Source organism: Gouania willdenowi, unplaced genomic scaffold (assembly GCF_900634775.1).
Source record: "Gouania willdenowi unplaced genomic scaffold, fGouWil2.1 scaffold_290_arrow_ctg1, whole genome shotgun sequence".
NCBI lineage: Eukaryota > Metazoa > Chordata > Actinopteri > Blenniiformes > Gobiesocidae > Gouania > Gouania willdenowi.
This window is the reverse complement of record NW_021145050.1, coordinates 40,689-59,382: the sequence shown is the minus strand read 5'-3', so window position 1 is coordinate 59,382 and position 18,694 is coordinate 40,689. Positions and strand designations below refer to the sequence as shown.

The following is an 18,694-nucleotide window of genomic DNA, read 5'->3' as shown; positions in this document are numbered from 1 at the left end:
AGGATTTGGTCTGTGGATGATTTAATGGATTTGAGAAGAAATTTGTTGAGTATAAATTAATTCATGATTAAATTATGATGGTTTTGTTCTCTGAAACAACAGCAAAAAATCTAATGAATAAATATTTAATGAGCAGTGAAAGTAAAGTCACTGTAGATTACATTAAATCAACAGTTGCTTTTACTTTATTTGAAAAAAATGTTTATTAAAAAAGAGAAATAAATTATTTAAGCAGACATTGAACCATAATGTTTTTCTTCTTCCTTTGAAAATAAATATATTTTAAAAGTTATTAACTCTGATTTTAGTGAAAATATTTGGAAAACAGTTTTGCTTTGTTCAAGTCCCACTTGTTGTCCTGCAAACACCTGCAACACACAGACAGTGTTTACCAGTGAGCTGTGACATTCATCCTAGTCTGGTAGACGTCATTAGGAGAGGACACCTACTTCAGGGATCATTCCAGGTTCATGTCTGACTTCAGGGAGAAGGTGCTGAGCATCTCCTGCTGTGGGGCAGTGAGGGTGGGCACTGGGCTGGAGGAAGGGGGCGGGGCACAAAAGCTCTGCTGATCTGCTCCGTTGTAGCCATTCTGATGAAGAGCTGGTCGTTGATGATGCACAAACTGTTCAAGTGTGAACGAGGACCACAGGGTTCAAAGGTTAGAGACTTTCTATGGTGTTAATATTACAGTAATATAGGTCACACCAAGGCTGTGTCCCTATAGTCCCTCCTATCTCCTTTCCTATCCACTGTCCTTTAACACCTGGAAGTGTTTAAGTGGTGGTTGTGATAAAAGAGCATTTTCTGAGGAAAGGAGGCGTGGCCGTAGGATTATTACATCACCTAGTGGAAATGCGTCTGATTGTCAAAACAAACGTGGTCACCTTTTCCTAACTCCTCTCCTAACACCTTTCCTTAACTCTATGACATCTTCCACAGGGTTAAGGAAAAGTGGATAGGAAAGGAGATAGGAGGGACTATTCAGACACAGCCTAAGCCTTAGTTCATCTTTAGTTTGACTGTGAGCAGGGTTTGGGGTCAATTACATTATTCAGTTACAATTACATCTTCAATTACTCATGTTCAATCATGATGACAGTTACATTTTATCCAATTACAATTATTTTTTTATCCTCTGAAAGTCAGTTACAATTACATTCTCAATTACTAAAGTCCAATTACAATTAATCACAATTACTGATCCTGAAATAAATAACCTAATAAAAGTTAACACTAATACACTAAATATCTATCATCTCATTTATTTCCTATATATTACAAAGAAGCTTCCTAATCAATGAAAATATAGGTTTTAATATTTTTAAAATGATAAAATATGTGAAAGCTTGATATGAAACATATTGTTAACTACATATGTATAGAGCTGTACATATAGAACTGTAACATGGTTTACCAGTTTAGCCTTAAATTATAATTGACAATTTTTATAAAATTTTCATGGCAATTACAATTAATTAGTCAATTATCTGAACTCAATTACAATCTAATTACGATTATGACAGCAACAGAGTTAAAAAGAAATGACAATTATAATTATGCTATAATTGTAATTAATGATCAATTAAGCAATTATAATTATATTGTTGCTACAATACAAACAGATGTTGGTTTGATATATTTATTAAAGTTGTTTGTTATTATTATAATTATTATTATTATTGATATGAGAAATAAATATGGTAATAACTGGAATATTTTGAGATTATATTATTTAATATTTACTACCACACAAAAGTAATAAAAAGTGGTATCGTTGAGTACCGATACTGATTTACGAGTAATGAGTATGGGTTTAAATGTGAAAGGTGCCCATCCCCAGTAATCTCTACAAGGGGAGTGGTGGCCTAGTGGTTAAGGACGCTGGGCTTGTAATCGGAGTGGTTGGTGGTTCAAGCCTCAGCTGGGCCATCACTGTGGGTTGTTGAGCAAGTCCCTTAACCCCGAACTGCTCCCCAGGCGCCGCAAAAATGGCTGCCCACTGGATGGGTTAAATGCAGAGGACAAATTCCATGTATGTAACAACATTACATGGCCAATTAAAGGAGAAAACCCTGATTTAATAATTTAATAACAACGGTTGTTGTGTAAAAGCGTTAATGTTTATCATTTTATTTTATGGACAAATAAATATACATTAGGTAAATATAGGAATACACAGAAAACACATGTGGTGAAACAGTATTTACTGTTTGTTCATTCCAGTCATACTAGTGGAGGCAAGCATTATCTGAAGCTACAGCTGATAATGAGCACTTTGGTTTTACGTGTGTAACCTACCCAGAATCCACTGCTGGAACTGTGATGAAAACCTTGTAGATTCTTTAGATTTATCATCTACAACAACTGAAAAAGCCAGGAAAGCGTTAGTGAGAATAGATGAGTTGCAGTGGATCTTCTTAAAACCATGACGACTAAGATACTGACCTTCTTTGAAGACTCCGCCCACTGTGAATGACAGCAGCGTATTCTGTGAAAACAAAGCAGTTTGGCTGAGAGTGAACAACATAAATGATGTAACTCAGTGTGTGGCAGATCAGACGTGAACTCACTGTGTAGGCGTTTACGTCCACGGTGAAAGAGATGATGTCATGCTGGGTTTATGGCAGCTCGTTGAGGAACGTCACCACATTCAGTCGTGTGTGCTTCAGCAGATGGAAACGCATCACTAGGGCAGGTGAAAACAAGACAAACATCAGGTGGGCTCCATCATTACTAGGGTTGGGTATCGGTTACTACTCGCTACTTTTTCAACGCTTCTGGTGCTTAATCATTATTTTAAACTAACTTCAAAATATCAAAATGCCCTTTTATTTCCAGAGTCAAATTTAGCACATTTAACTCAAAACAACAAACAAACTATTATTAGATAAACTTAACATCAGCGTTTCCCACACATTCATTTATTTATGGAGGATAATGTCACGCACCTTCTTTTAGGCCGTGTTTTGTGCATGTGCTACGGTTAGAAATGAGGTCATTGATCAATGATCTGAGCAGCGACAACAACGTCATGTGTATCAAGTAATGTGTGACACCGACATCTTTGTTCTTATTGGGCCCGGTTACTAGCGTTTCCATGGGAACTGGTCCCATACTTGTTCCAGGTTTTGGTACCCAACCCTAATCATTACAAGTCATACGTTGACTTCAGGAGAACTTACTGGAGTCTTTGGTCCTCTTCAGGTTTCTACTGTCTTTGAAATATTCTCTCAGAACTCTCCTGAAAAACAAAGACATCAGCAGCACTCAATTAAAACGTAGACATTTAATCACAGTTATACACCTGTGTGTGTGTGTGTGTCCTTACCTTGATGGATTCTGGACGTTGTACGGTGTTGTTAGTGATAATAATACCTCATCATGGTAGACACCCAGCAGTGACTGTCTGTCTCCAGAGTCGTACACACTGTAGTACCTGTGAAACAAACAAATGACACTCTGCATATCACCACCAATCACTGATGTCATTTCCTACTTATTGTTAGAAACGCTGTGAAGTAGGGGTGGGCGATATGACGATATAAAACCGTCTTACGATCTCCAAAGCTGACGATCTGTATTTTTTGAGAGATCGTAGGATCGTGATATAAGCATATATTTGTGAAAGCCGAAGGCGCTGCTCTTTTCCTTCCTCTCCCTCTCCCCCTCCCCCTCCACTCTGGCAGTGGTGACATGTGACCTTTAACCAATCAGAGTGATCGGTGCACGTAATCCCCTCCCCTGTGTTTCATTCATCAACAAGCACGGAGCATGGCGGTCGCAGCGGAGAGCGGAGATTATGTCCCGAAAAGAAACTCCACGTCCATAATTTGGAACTGGTTTGGCTTCGCCCCACACGACAAAGAGCAAAATAATATAATATGCAAAGTGTGCACGGAGACGGTAAAGGCAACAGATGGCAATACCACGAACTTGTTTAACCATTTGAAGCGAAATCATAACAGTATAGTGAAAGTCGAGCTGTACAAGCAGCTAAATCACCCCCCGCAGCGGCCGCTTCAAAACCACAGCAAAAGATATCAGATGCCTTCGCTAAACTTACACCTTATGATAGAGGCAGTCAACGCTGGAACACTATTACAGATGCTGTGGCTTTTCATATAGTAAAGGATATGTGTCCGCTACAAACGGTGGAAGGAGTGGGCTTTAAGAAGATGGTAGAAGTTTTGGATAAGCGCTACGAATTGCCTAGTCGCAAATATATCTCCAACACCGTCATCCCACGCATGTATACAGACTGTCAAAGTAAAGTTGCTCAAAAAATACTAAATGTTCAGTTCTATGCCACAACAAGTGATCTATGGTCCAGCAGAACATCTGAACCATATTTGAGCTTAACAGTTCATTACATCGACAACTGGGTGCTGCGCAACGCGACTCTGCAAACTATGAATTTCCCAGAGGATCACACTGGTGAACTAATAGCTGCAGGATTAAGAGAGGCTCTGGAGTCGTGGGACATGGATGAAAAAAAAATGACGTGCATGACGACAGGCAGCGGGGCTAATATGGTGAAAGCTTTGGATCTCAACAAGTGGACAAGATTACAGTGCTTTGGTCACAGGCAATATAAAAGCTTTGTTTGTATATCCTTTTTTTCATTGTTATGACTTGCACTTTCTTTTAACCAAAAGTTCATTTGTGCACTAAAATTATTTTGCCTCATTGGATGAGCCATTATGGGATTGTTGTCATTGCAAGTTGCACTAATTTACACTTGAAAGTATTACTTTTAAACTTGACAGTAAAAAACTAGACTGTGAATTTTGTTAGTTTATATGTAATCTTATAGTTGATGTGAGTTTGTTTGTGTGTTCATAAGTTGTACATCATTGAAATAAATTGAAAAAAGAAAATGATTTTGCTTGTTTCAACAAAAATTAGCATGTTAATTAAAAGTGTGCTTTATTAAAAAAAAAAACCGTGATAAAATCGAAATCGTGAGTTTGAATTTGAAAAATCGTGATATTAATTTTTTTCCATATCGCCCAGCCCTAAAGTTAGCCCGTATCCAGACAAGAGTGTGTCGACCGCAGTGTTTGCTCTCATCTTTACAACATAATTTTTGGTTGGTTTGTCTCGGTGACAAAAGTGTTTTGACCATAATGGCTAGGGATGTGACGATTCACTCAACTCCCGATACGATTCGATTCACGATACTGGGTTCACGATACGATTCTCTCGCGATTTATTTTACAAAATGGGACTGTATATAAATGACTGAAAAATATTCCTTTATTTTTTGGGGGAAAATACTATACTATTTTTCATTGTCAAAAGAATCCCTTGATAAACTATTCAAAACAATGCAATTTAACTAAAAATAAATCTTGAATGAAATAAATAAAGGAATAATACAAATGAAGAAGAAGCTTATTATTTAAATTCAGGTTCTATAGTAAACAATACAAAACTGCATAATAAAAAAAAAAAAAAAAAACAGTCATTTTACTGTATTTAGGTCAGATATTTGTTTGAACCAGCAGAGGGCGCTGGTAACCCAGTGGTCGGTTGTTATACAGGTATTTTGCAGTGAAGAAGAGATGCTATGCTAGCAGAAAGAGTTAATAGAAAAATGTGACTTTTACAGATATTCACGTAATATTACAGATATTCTTTCGGTGCTAAAGGGGTAATGAATCATTTATGAATATGTTTAAGAGTAGAAGGCGGCCATAAAGAAAGTATTAGCAGATTTCGCTCGCCGCCAACACTTCTGGGTAGCTGCTGGTTAAAAAAGGTACTGCGATTCAATTTTCACAGCATCGATGTGAATCGTTATACCTATGAATCGATTTTTAACTGCCTTACGATTAATCGTTACATCCCTAATAATGGCCCAAAAGTCCAGGAAATTATCAAAATATGAGTTTTGGTCCATATCACCCATCCATGATACATTAAATCCCCTGCTGATACAATTCATCCTTGTTCCTGATTCAATTTGATGGAGATTCAATTCTACACAATGTGAACAATTGGATTGTGAATAATGTGATTCAACATGATGCAAAAAAATGAGACAAAAACATTGAATAGTAAATAAGTAGCTGCCATTCAGTTTGGTACTAGAGGCAGAGGGTTTATCGTGTTCCTTATCAGCAGCAAATTTAACAAAAAAAGGCACATTTTGCTTATAATCTCTGCATCACTTTATGCTAATTCTTTTTTCCTCTTAAAAAGCATAATTAAAAAACAGCCCTTTTCACAAGTTCCATTGGAATTTGGAACCAGATTCAACATAAAGAACAGGAACTGGTTCCTCACATTTAGAACCAGTTTATCACACTGTCACAACTGAAACAGTAAACAGTGACATCATCACTCTCAATGAGTGACTTAAAAATACACTTTCAATAGTACTACGTCCATATTCTTGTCTGCCACAGATGCAAATATGAACTGTTCAGCAGCTATTAGGCTTATACATTAACATTTCTAATATGAATAATACTAATAATAATAACCTTTCACTATTAGGTATTTCACAACTGCTTGTGCAAAGAAAGATTAAAACTATTATTTGTCACAAGTGAGCCCCTCAGTTTGCGTAAGGTTTAGCAGCACGACATTCTTTATAAACCACCTGCGTCTAATCAAGTTTATCATCTTTCTACGCCTGATTCAAAGTTTTTAGGTGAGCTGCTCTCACTTGTTGTGGTAGAAATGTGCTTCCAGGCTTCAGTCCTAAGTGTGAAGCAGTGATGATGCATTAAATGTGCCTCAGAAACACAGGATAGAATGAAATAAAACATAAAAACAGGAACAAGCGGCTCAGAAAACGGATGGATGAAAAAAAAAAAAAACATTCTTTTGGCTCTTGGTGTGAAGCAGCCATGTTTATCCAATCCTTCAGTAATTAAAATGCATCATCCAGGTTATTTGTTCTTCTATGTGGCCCTGTGCTGACTCAGCGAGGGCTGCACAATTTTGACAAAAAACCTAATTGTGATTTTTCTGACAGATATTGCCAGCTAGGTTCGATTTACAATTTTTAAAAATATTTTAAATATTTAAATGCATATGTGCTTTTTTTTATTCTTTTTTTAAACCAAATTCTGTTTTCCACATCAATTTTTTTAAATTCTGTTTTTTTAAGAAATATTAATCAATTTTTTCAGAAATTATTAGTTTTTAACTCTGTGAGGAAACAAAATACTAATAAATAAAAAACCCATAATTAAACAAAAATGGACATAAAAAATAAAGTTTGGTTTGGATCTACAACCAAACTAGACAGACACAGACTACAAAGGATAATTAGGACTGCAGAAAAGATCATTGGTGTTGATCTGCCCTCCATCCAAGACTTATACCTGTCCAGGGTCAGGAAACGGGCAGGTAGCATCACTGCAGACCCCTCACACCCTGCACACAATCTGTTTAAACTCCTCCCCTCTGGCAGATGCTACAGATCACTGTACGCCAAAACAACCCGCCATAAAAACAGTTTCTTCCCCCAGGCTGTCGCTGTGATCAACTCTAAACAGTCATAGAGTGTCAGTCCTGTTTCTGTGAAATAACCTGGAACTAAACATAACCCTGGATCAATCTGTCACTGAGAATGTTCATGTATATACTATTTAATTTAAATGTTCTCCTGCACTACTCATTAATGCACTACTGCACTATTATCTTATTATATTTTTTTATTATTATTATTATTATTATTATTATTATTATTATTATTATTATTATTATTATTATTATTATTATTATTATCTTGTTATTTTATTTAGTTTTGCACATTCTAGTCTAACAACTGTTTATATTTGTTTATATTTATTATTATTTTTTCTAGTTGATTGTTATTATTTAATGTTTACACTATCAGAGAGAGCACAGTTCACCAAGTCAAATTCCTCGTGTGTATAACATACATTCCTGGTCAATAAAGTTGATTCTGATTCTGATAAAGTAAGATACAATCAAAAGGAAGATATAAGTTGTACTGTGAGGAAACAAAATAATTACCAATAAAAACGAAAACTATAAATAAACAAAAATCTAAGTTTAAAATAATGAGTAAAATACAATAAAAGGTAGATATAAGTTGTAGTGACATGGATTATTCTAACTGCTCCTTTTTAATTATTCATGTCATATAAAGATGTATGAGAACAGCATTAATGTCACTATATTTACCCTCAGGGATCAATGGTTTACTGAATCTGATCAGATTTATTGATCAAGTTAATTTAAATTAACCTAATTTAAATGATCCTGAGGACATAATTCCAGACTATAATGATTAGCCTTTAGCCACAAGGAAATAAGAGGGAACAACCCGCCGCCCCAACCTCGGCACAGACGCCAGCACCCCCCAGCGTGCCCACAACCACACACCAGCAAGGCAGGCTGTACCGGGCCCGCACACCTCGAGGACCGCCCCCAAGGCAACCACAGTAGTCCAGACAAGCACCAAGCCACACTTGAAGGTCAGCGGCACCCCCACGCCGCATCAAGCCGCCAGTCTGAAGAGACCCCCAGCAACACCCCCAGAGACCCACCGCCCCACCACACGCCCGCAAAAATGTGTAGCGCCACTGTAAACAGGAAGTACACTGCAGCTAGCAAAGTAACGGACAAACGCACCATATTGTAACGATAACGGCGTTATTTCTTTAGAAAAACATTGCATTACAGTACTAGTTACTGTCAAAAGTGGCGTTGGGGCGGTAACGCATTACAACACTGTCGCCTGGTAATCTTAGATTTAGGTAAATCAGACAGTTATAGTCCGATAGATGAGGCATCGCTGGACCTACTACTTAGCTTCGGATTGCTACGCCGCCTACACCCAGCGGCCTGTGAAGCAGCGGAGCCTTGTACCAGCGGTGTCCGCCAGCGGAGGAGACATAAGCGGTGTGATCGGAAGCAGAAGCGGGGATGCCGAGCGGGGCTAGCAACCAAGCTATGTCTAAGTATTTTGTTTTCCTCGTCTTTCACCTCCAAACAGACTAGATGTCAAGAGGGTTCACCCTCAGGGAAAGAGGACTGCTGTCAGCAATTATCTTGAGTCTCGATCATTAAAAGCTAAAGACCAAGTCAAAAACCTTGGTGTTCTGATTGACTCAGATCTTACATTCAGCATCAGATCAAATCTATCACAAAAACATCTTCTACCACCTAAAGAACATCTCCAGAGTGAAAGGTTTAATGACTCAGAAAGATCAGGAGAAACTGGTCCATGCTTTTATCTCCAGCAGACTGGACTATTGTAATGGTCTTCATCAAACATCTACAGCTGGTTCAGAACGCTGCAGCTCAGGTCTGAACCAGAACAAAGAGGTCAGAACACGTTACTCCAGTTTTAAAGTCTTTACACTGGCTCCCAGTCAGCCTCAGAATAGACTTTAAAGTTCTGCTGCTGGTGTATAAATCTGTGAATGGTTTGGTCCAGAATACATCAGTGACATGTTAGTCAGGTATGAACCCAGCAGGTCTCTCAGATCTATGGACACAGGTCAGATAGTGGAGACCAGAGCTCACAGTAACCATGGTGATGCTGTGTTTAGTTGTTATGCTGCAAAGAAGTGGAACAAACTGCCAGCAGAGCTGAAGTCAGCATCTAATGTGAACATTTTTAAATCAAAGTTAAAGGAACTATTTTTCTCTACTGCATATGACTGTGAGAGAGATTTTTGGTCATGTTGTTGATGTAATGTGTTTGTTGATGATTTTATTTGATTTTACTGATGATTTTCATTGATTTTACTGATGATTTTAAATGTTCTTATTGATTTTAAACAATTGAATGTTTTATCATGTAAAGCACATTGAGTTGCCTTGTGTATGAAATGCGCTATACAAATAAATTTGCCTTGTCTTCAGCACCTGCATGTTTGTTCTATAGCAGAATGAACGGAGTAAACTAGAAACTATTTGGTCCATTTTGTTTGGTTTAAGACTGAATGAAAACAGAACAAAATGAAACGGGGAGGCGGGGCCGCGAGCTATTTTGTTTACAAAGGTTCTAACTGGATTTGAAGTGTTACCTATTAAGGATTGTACATCTATATACCTCTGTGCCTCAATGTTTAATATTTATTTCAAGTGCAATTTTGTTTTTAAGAGAGACTTGATAAACCATTTTATTTATTGCTTTGGTTGTGTGTGGTTTTGCATTTGAGGTATTTTTTTCTTAACAGAGTCAGGGTCTATTTTATTGTTTTTGTTTGTGATATTTCTTAAAGTCCATTTTTTTGCTAACAGAAACTTAGTCCATTTTATTTTATTTGTTTTATTTGTTTAAAATATTTAAAAGTTCTTAACATTCCAATTACAATGGTGAAAAATACTAATGAGAAATACAAGTTGATTGCATTTGAAAGGGTGGACTTGCATTTTTATGATATGTTATTACATTAGTGGTTAATTTGGTCTAAAAAAATGTCAACAAAATATTGTTTATCGGCAAAAATGTGTGTTACAATATATTGTCCAACAAAGTTGTTTATTGGCCCAGGCCTAAGCTCCACTTATTCAATGAAGAGCACTCCTACCAACAACAGACACATGAACAGTGTTTGTACTATTTTTAGGTCAAAGTCCCAATAAACACAAAATAAACAAGGGTATGTTCTTTAGAGCTGCAGCAATTGATTCTTTTTGGAATCGATTAATGTAGCACTTTATCGATCGATTAATCGGATATGTTTTTAAAGAACCTAAACAACTAATGCAGAACAAAAATGTTGTGGCTTTAAAATGATCAAGCATTTAGTTTTCATTTCTAAAAAAAAAAAAAAAAAAAAAAAAATATTTATTCCGACTCCAACATTTGGCTCCAAAACTAAGCCCATTTATTGCAATTTAACCATTTAGTGTTTATAAGTGCCAGTGCCAACAATTAAAAAACAATACACAGGGCTCGAGACTGCGACTAAATTGGTCACATATGAGACTATTTTTTCAGTGTGTGTGACTGAAAATTCTACTGGTCGTATCTGTGCGAGTGTGTATGAAGACCTTATTTTGAAAATCCAAAAGGAGGAAACTTCCTCGTCCTCTTTGGAATCAGGGTCTGACATGGACACTACATGCGCTGCCATGTCCCCAAACACACGCTGCTGCACCAACACTGGGAGAGACACGGTCCGTGCTGCGTTCATGGACACTGGGACAAACACACAGCTGCTGCTGCAGACACGCAGAGCAACAGAGCGCATGGGGGGCGCGTTTATCGGACCTGGGGCGGGGAAGAACGTGCTGAGTGGAGTGAAGAGAGCGTACACGCGCAGCCCATACACGATTCCACACCAAAAAAGAGAACCTAATCATACTCATCATGGAGGGACCAGAACTGATGGACTATGATGCCAGGCCAGATATTCAGCTGTGGTTCTCCCAGGGCAGGGGTCTGCAGCATGTGGCTCTGGGGCCTCATGTGGCTCTTTGACTCTATGCAATGACTATTTATACCTTTAAAAAAAACTATTGAAAAAAATAGCTATTTTCTTACAGAGGCTATTAATGATTAATGACAAATAAAATCAAGATATAACAATTAGTTAACCTAAAATAAATCAGGTTGTACAATGACTCAGCACATTCCTACTTCACATCCTGCAACATCTACAGACCATCAACTTTCCTGCACCTGTGGCTAACCTTAAGTTTTAAATCCCTGGTAAGAAACTAAACCAACAAAAACACTATTCTGGAAGAAAATACAGATTTAATTGTGTGGGAACAGATTCATTTAACCACCAATGTACAGGTTAAATATGTATGTTTTATGTGTGGCAAGAAATGAGTAATTAGCATGTGTTGATCACATGATCATGTGTTATCATATTCATGTTACTTTTTGTAGACTTTCAAATACATTAACTAAAAAAATCTTCTTTATAAACATTGTGTTCATGTAAACTGAGATGTGTAAGAATTTGAAGATGAAAGATACTGTTTTATTTCTTGATGTCAATTTATTCTATTTCAAACTGTTTTTAAGTTTCCATTTACATGATCAATATAAATCAAACATTATTCTATATAATTATAACTGTATATAATGTAATACACTGTATTGTCTTCATAGAGAAGGTATTTATGGCTCCAGGAGGACTTTAATCCAGGTGAGATGAGGTTAAATGGTTCCTTGTAGAGTAAAGGTTACAGACCCCTGACCCCTGGAAGAGGGTTAGGAGACCCCACTATCAGAGCTGGACCCTCTGAATTTAATTCATGGGTGAAACAATGCAGATGATAAGTTGGTTATGCTACTGTTAACTAGGGATTGACCGATTTTTAGGGCCGATACTGATTTTCCCCCATCAGCCTTACCCGATGACTGATACAGACTGCTGATTTTCTTGAGCCGATACTACTTTTGCTCCCTCAATTTACATCATAAAAATTACACAATGATGATAATAAATGGTACAAGTCTCAATTAAATAAAAGGAACATTCATTGAAATTAACAAAGGTGAGGTAGAACGACAACAAGTAAAAAATATTTACAAATAATAAAAACAGGTGATGTAGAAGAAGAACAAATAAAAAATAGAGTGAGTTATCTCATGAAATATTATGAAAGAACTGTTTGTCCTTGTCCTGAAAATAGCTTTGACAAAAGTTGGCCTGACTGAAGATGCATTTTATTAACAGGATTATTGAGTATAAAGATATAATTATAGTATTAAACACAAAAAGAAACCATGAATAATAGTCCATTCCAACACAACCCCACACCATAAATTAACAGAGGAAAATAACCTGATGTCAGATGTGCATTAAGCAACAAACTGTCTAAGTTTCTGTTCTAAATTACATCAACATTAACATTAGGAATAAATATTCAAACAAGTCATAAACTGCTTCTCAAAGTTAAAAACTACTCAGCGCAGCACTGAGAGAGAAGCAGAGAAAGAGGGAAAGAACACAACACGTGGACCCACAAAACAACAGTTAAAAGATGCTTTGAAAGTTTAAAACTTGCCGTTGGGATTGAATAACTTGTGTTGAAAAATATGAAAAAACAATTGTCATAAAATACAATAAAAGCTCAAATGTTATATAAAATATACCTGCACATTTTTTTTCAGTCTATCTCCATTTATTAGAAGTGTTTTTACATTATATTAATGATTTAAACTTTTTTTTTTTTTAACCCACGCTTTTCACAGAGACAGTATTTCATTGACGGTCCCTAAATTCTAACAACATGTAGGGCTCTATGGAATCAGTTTTATTTTTTTTCCAAATTCCGTTTTTTTCACTTTAATTTTTTAAATTCCGTTTTTTAGAATTATTTATCATTTTTTAAGGAAAATATTAGTTTTTAACTCCTGTGAGGAAACAAAATAAATAATTAATAAAAAAAACTCATAATTAAACAAAAATGTAAGTCAAAAATAAAGTACATACAATTAAAAAGTAGATATAAGTTGTAGTGTCAGTGTCAGTTCTGATCAACTTAGTTTAAATTAACCTAATTTAAATGATCCTATCTTCTGTGTAATGTGGAATTTGATGTTGACAAGATGTTGCACTTTGTTACTTTTGTCCCTCATAGTCAGGACTAAGTAACACCATGCAATACACTGAAGTTAAAAAACTAAAGAAAACAAAACATCTTTTTTAGGAAAACAACAATGTTCTGGCTAATAAGCCATGCACTCTCTAAATAGAAAAAAAAACATTACATTTAATATATATATAAATTATAAACTTTGTTTTCATTAGTTCATTTTTTATTAATTTATTATATCAACATGAATGTTACTGTAGCTCTGATGAGATGATGTTAGAATGTAACATTCTAATTATGTTGCTCCAATGGACTTTTATTTTGTAAACTGGAAGTTCCCACTGAAACAGGTGTACTTGAGGTAGCTAGCTGACTGTGAATGTGTAACTACGAGACACGGACAAAAAGCTGGAATAAAATAACTAAATTACAGTACAGACTGAGTTATTCTTAGTTAACCAGACATAACAGTTCGAACACTGAGCAGGTGAAGATGATTAAAGCTGATCATGTTTTCACGGAGCGCCGCTGCACTACACGAAGCACGTGCAGAGCTTCACAGGCACAGCAAAGTTAAACGAGCACTAGAGGTTCTGTAGTTAGTAGTCAGTGATGATTTACGTTGTTTTAGAGGTTGTTTGTGGTGGTTTAAGATGAGTTTAATGCAGCCAGGACAGGAGGAGAGAGGGTGGTGCACCTAAGTTCATAGCGGAGCCTTCAGCATGTTCCTCACTGAACCATGACAGAGTGGGCGGGACGCATTTAAGTGAAGCTACCGCTGGTATGGAGAGTGGATAGTGCCACTGCTAACCTACCACAGGAGACTGTCGTGTTAAATCAACGTCTGAATTGGATGACGTTACTACGCTGTCGCCATGGCTGACGTGTTTGTAAGGAACCTATTTACACTAAGTTAGGAAGTGTTTTATTTATTTATCGTTTTGTCGTGTGTTGTCATGTTTTTATTTACATTTCCATTTAGTGATGAGCCTTAGGATTTATTATTTTTTAATGAAAAGATGTACGTTGGTTAAAAAGATATAAAAACAGTGGAGCTACGCTGTGTAAAAACAATAATAATCCTGATATAAAATGTCTCACTGGTACAGACTAAGTCTGCAACTAACCACTATTTTAATAGTCGACTAGTTATTGATTATTGAAACGATTAATCGACTAATCAGATGACAAATCATACATTTATTTGTTCTATAACGCCACAATCTTTTAAATTTAGCTTGGGATAAATTACGACAAATAAAAACAATAAATAAAACAATTCCCAACTTAGTGTAAACAGGTTCCTCACAAACACACACCAAAAAAACTGAATATGTCATATGCTTCAGTAATAACATTTACACATTAAAAACTTTGTGCATATGATTCATTCCATTCATTTTATTGTATATTATTTTTTTGTTATTAATAATAAATTATTTTCTAAAAAATAAATAAAAAGCACATGAAAAGCAAAAATAACTACATTAGTGTTTTTACTGTTTAATATAAACCACTGCTGCTGAATCTAGTTTAGTTTATATCTAATGAATTACATAAAGTTATGGTTGATAATTATTTCTGATTACTATTAATAAACCAGATCAAGCTGATGATTTAATCATTCAGGATATTTAGGTTTAATAATCACGGGACGAGAACAGACTGAACAAGCTGGTGAGGAGGGCCAGCTCCGTCCTGGGCTGCCCCCTGGACTCTGTGGAGGAGGTGAGGGACAGGAGGGTATTAGCCAAGCTCACCTCCATCATGGACAACACCTCCCACCCACTGCACGGGACTGTGGAGGAGCTGAGCAGCTCTTTCAGTGGCAGACTGAGACACCCTCAGTGCAAGAAGGATCACTACCACAAGGCCTTCATCTCCACTGCTGTTACACTGTACAACAAGACCCTAAAGTAACATGTGCAATAATAACCCCCCTTTGCAAAACTACGTGCAATAATCTATGTATCAGCGTCACTTCCTGACAACCTGCACTAGAACTGTAAACTTTTATTCAATTTGTATTTATTCTTATAACTCCATCCCCTTAAGATGTTTGCTTTTACTTAATGTACATAAGATCCCTCTTTTTACTATTTAACTGTCTGCACATTTCTTGTCTATTCTGCACACCCTGAGTGATCTTTCTGAATGCCAAATGTAACAAGTGAATTTCTCCACAGTGAGATCAATAAATGATTATCTTATCTTATCTCTTAATAGTTACATTACTGTCTAATAGGACCTGCTTTATCTGTGAACACGTGAAATATAATTCAATATATTACGTTTCACAAGCTGGCAACGACGTAACATCATCCAGTTCAGATGTTGATTTCACGCGACAGACTCCTGCGGTAGGTTAGCAGTGGCACTATCCACTCACCATAGGTTAGGGTTAGCAGTGGCACTATCCACTCACCATAGGTTAGGGTTAGCAGTGTCACTATTCACTCACCATAGGTTAGGGTTAGCAGTGGCACTATTCACTCACCATAGGTTAGGGTTAGCAGTGGCACTATTCACTCACCATAGGTTAGGGTTAGCAGTGGCACTATCCACTCACCATAGGTTAGGGTTAGCAGTGGCACTATCCACACACCATAGGTTAGGGTTAGCAGTGGCACTATCCACTCACCATAGGTTAGGGTTAGCAGTGGCACTATCCACTCACCATAGGTTAGGGTTAGCAGTGGCACTATCCACTCACCATACCGCTCACTGTTGGTGTTGGGAGGAGAATAACCAACATGAAACCAACTTCACCGCGGTGGACACAGTTATAAAGACTGATTGGAATTTATCTCGTCAATATCTCACCATCTAAAGGAGACACGAGCACAATCTCCACCTCTGTGTAAACTACACAGCTGGTTTTATCATTAGTCTATCAAACCACGCTAACGGAATTCAGTCACCAGTTAAACACAGTCACCACTCAAACTATAACACCGGCTAGCTAGCGGGCTAAAAGCTAACCACGTAGCCTCGCTGTTTCTAACCCATATTTAACAGTGAATAATAAGATGATCTGCTCCAGCTGCGTGTGATAAACTACAGGAACTTTAGCAATGGCTGTATCTTCATCATCACTAAGTCCATAAACAATAACATGATGAACACAGACAGGATGCTAACGTTAGCATCCTGTCTGTGTTCATGAAACCTCCACATTAGCCTTAATGCGCTTTAAAACCATCAGAGGCTTTCAGTAAAACCATTAAAATAGTGTTTTTACTCTAAAACCATCAGTTAAACCATTAAAGTAGTGTTTTTACCTTCAGTCCTGACGGAAGGTGAACTTTAATCAGCTTCGGTGCTCAAGAAGTGATGTCTCCGTGTTCACAGATAGTAAAAGATGGAGGAGGAGGAAACACGATCGGTTCAGCGCATGCGCGGAGACTACGTCACTTCCTACACTTGTAAAAAAAAAAAAAACTCATTCTAATCTGCCGTGATATTTTAAATGGAAACGACCGTAAGACATTTAAAAAATATTGTTATAATATATGTAAATGTTTAACTGTTTTGCGGTGTGTTTAATTGTTAATTACAAAAAAAACATAGAAAAACCCTGATTTAGACGTTCACACTCGTAACATGCTTGTCAAGATGGATTCATCCATATACCAGCAGCAAATAACACGCTAATAAAATACTTATAGTTACTAAAATAATATGATTATACTAATAAAAAAAAAATAATAATAATATTTTTATATGAGTTATTTATATTTTGTTTAAAAATTTAACACACTCCTTCAACTGGCAATGTTTGTTATTTCAATGATCAGATTTATTATTATTTTTTTTTAAAAGAACAACACACATTCATAAACATTTCAGTAATAATGTGATTGATAATTAATTACAATGATGGTGCAATTATAATGGTAATTTAAAAAATCTGTTGCTGTTGTAATTCTAATCAAATTGTAATTGGGTTCAGATAATTGACATTGTAATTGTAATTGGCATGAAAATTCTATAAAAATTGTCAATTACAATTGAATGTAAAACTGGGGAACCATGTTATAGTTCTATGTACAGTTCTACACTATCTGTCATAAACAATTTTTAAAATATATTTTATATCACTAAAACTGCTGGTCTCTGTAATCGTAAATGAATTGTGATTGAAAACGTAAATGTAACTGAAAAATGTAATTGACCCCGACCCTGGATCAAGGGTTCTCAACTGGTCTCACCCTGGGACCCACATATTACCACCGTCAATAAATCGTGATTTTTAGAATTCAACCAAACAAATTTATTTTTTCAAAAATAGCTGCTGAAAACACATATATAATTTTTTATTTAAAAAAAAATATATAAATCTATATTATGTACAACATACATTTCACAGAATGTCTGTCAAAAAATGTTTCTTTCAAATTAAGAGACAAGTCCAAATGAGAGACATTAGGTATTTATTTATTCATTTATGACTAGCTGTCTGCGACCCAACCAGTACAGGTTCAAGACCCACTTTGAGCTCCAGACCCACCAGTTGAGAATCACTGACGTAGATTACCCAGTGTTTACCAGTTATATAAATAAAGAGATTTTTCAAGCCTTTTTCTTTATCTACAAACCTTTTCAAAATAAAATAGTAACATGCTGACTTTGTGATAAATAGTAAATAACACAGTTTAAATAAATCCAGTGATGTTTGGTTGAACCTGAGAAATTATTTACATTTTATTTTTTATTGACAGATATTTTAACTTATTTTGAAAAACAACAGGTTTTGCCGCTGGGTGGCGCTGCTTTATATACTTGGGTTGGACGGACACGCCTCCGTTTCTTCTTCTCCGCTTTTCTCCAAGTTTGGAGCAAACATTCCGTCTCACAGGTGGTCGTGATGACGTAGCTCAGCCTTCATCATCATCATCATCACTGTCCGTCTCACTCAGCTTCACTTCCCTCCATAATATTTCTTCTTCTTCTTCTTCTTCTTCTTCTTCTTCTTCTTCTTCTTCTTCTTCTTCTTCTTCTTCTTCTTCTTCTTCTTCTTCTTCTTCTTCTTCTTCTTCTTCTTCTTCTTCTTCTTCTTCTTCTTCTTCTTCTTCTTCTTCTTCTTCTTCTTCTTCTTCTTTCTTCTTCTTTCTTCTTCCTTCTTCTTCTTCTTTCTTTCTTCTTCTTTCTCTTCTTTCTTCTTCTTCTTTTTCCTCTTCTTCTTCTTTTCTTC

The 18,694-nt window shown here is 36.3% G+C and overlaps 1 long non-coding RNA gene across 1 annotated transcript; it reads right to left on the bottom strand.

Annotated features, from left to right (window-relative positions):
* Window positions 1–240: 240 nt before the first annotated feature.
* LOC114459287 (uncharacterized) lies at window positions 241–16,916 on the bottom strand. The gene is made up of 8 exons (XR_003673299.1): window positions 16,782–16,916; window positions 3,332–3,439; window positions 3,186–3,244; window positions 2,574–2,689; window positions 2,449–2,491; window positions 2,302–2,367; window positions 450–625; window positions 241–368 (listed from the first exon to the last, which is right to left on the bottom strand). It is a non-coding gene; the product is annotated as an uncharacterized LOC114459287 (long non-coding RNA).
* Window positions 16,917–18,694: the final 1,778 nt, after the last annotated feature.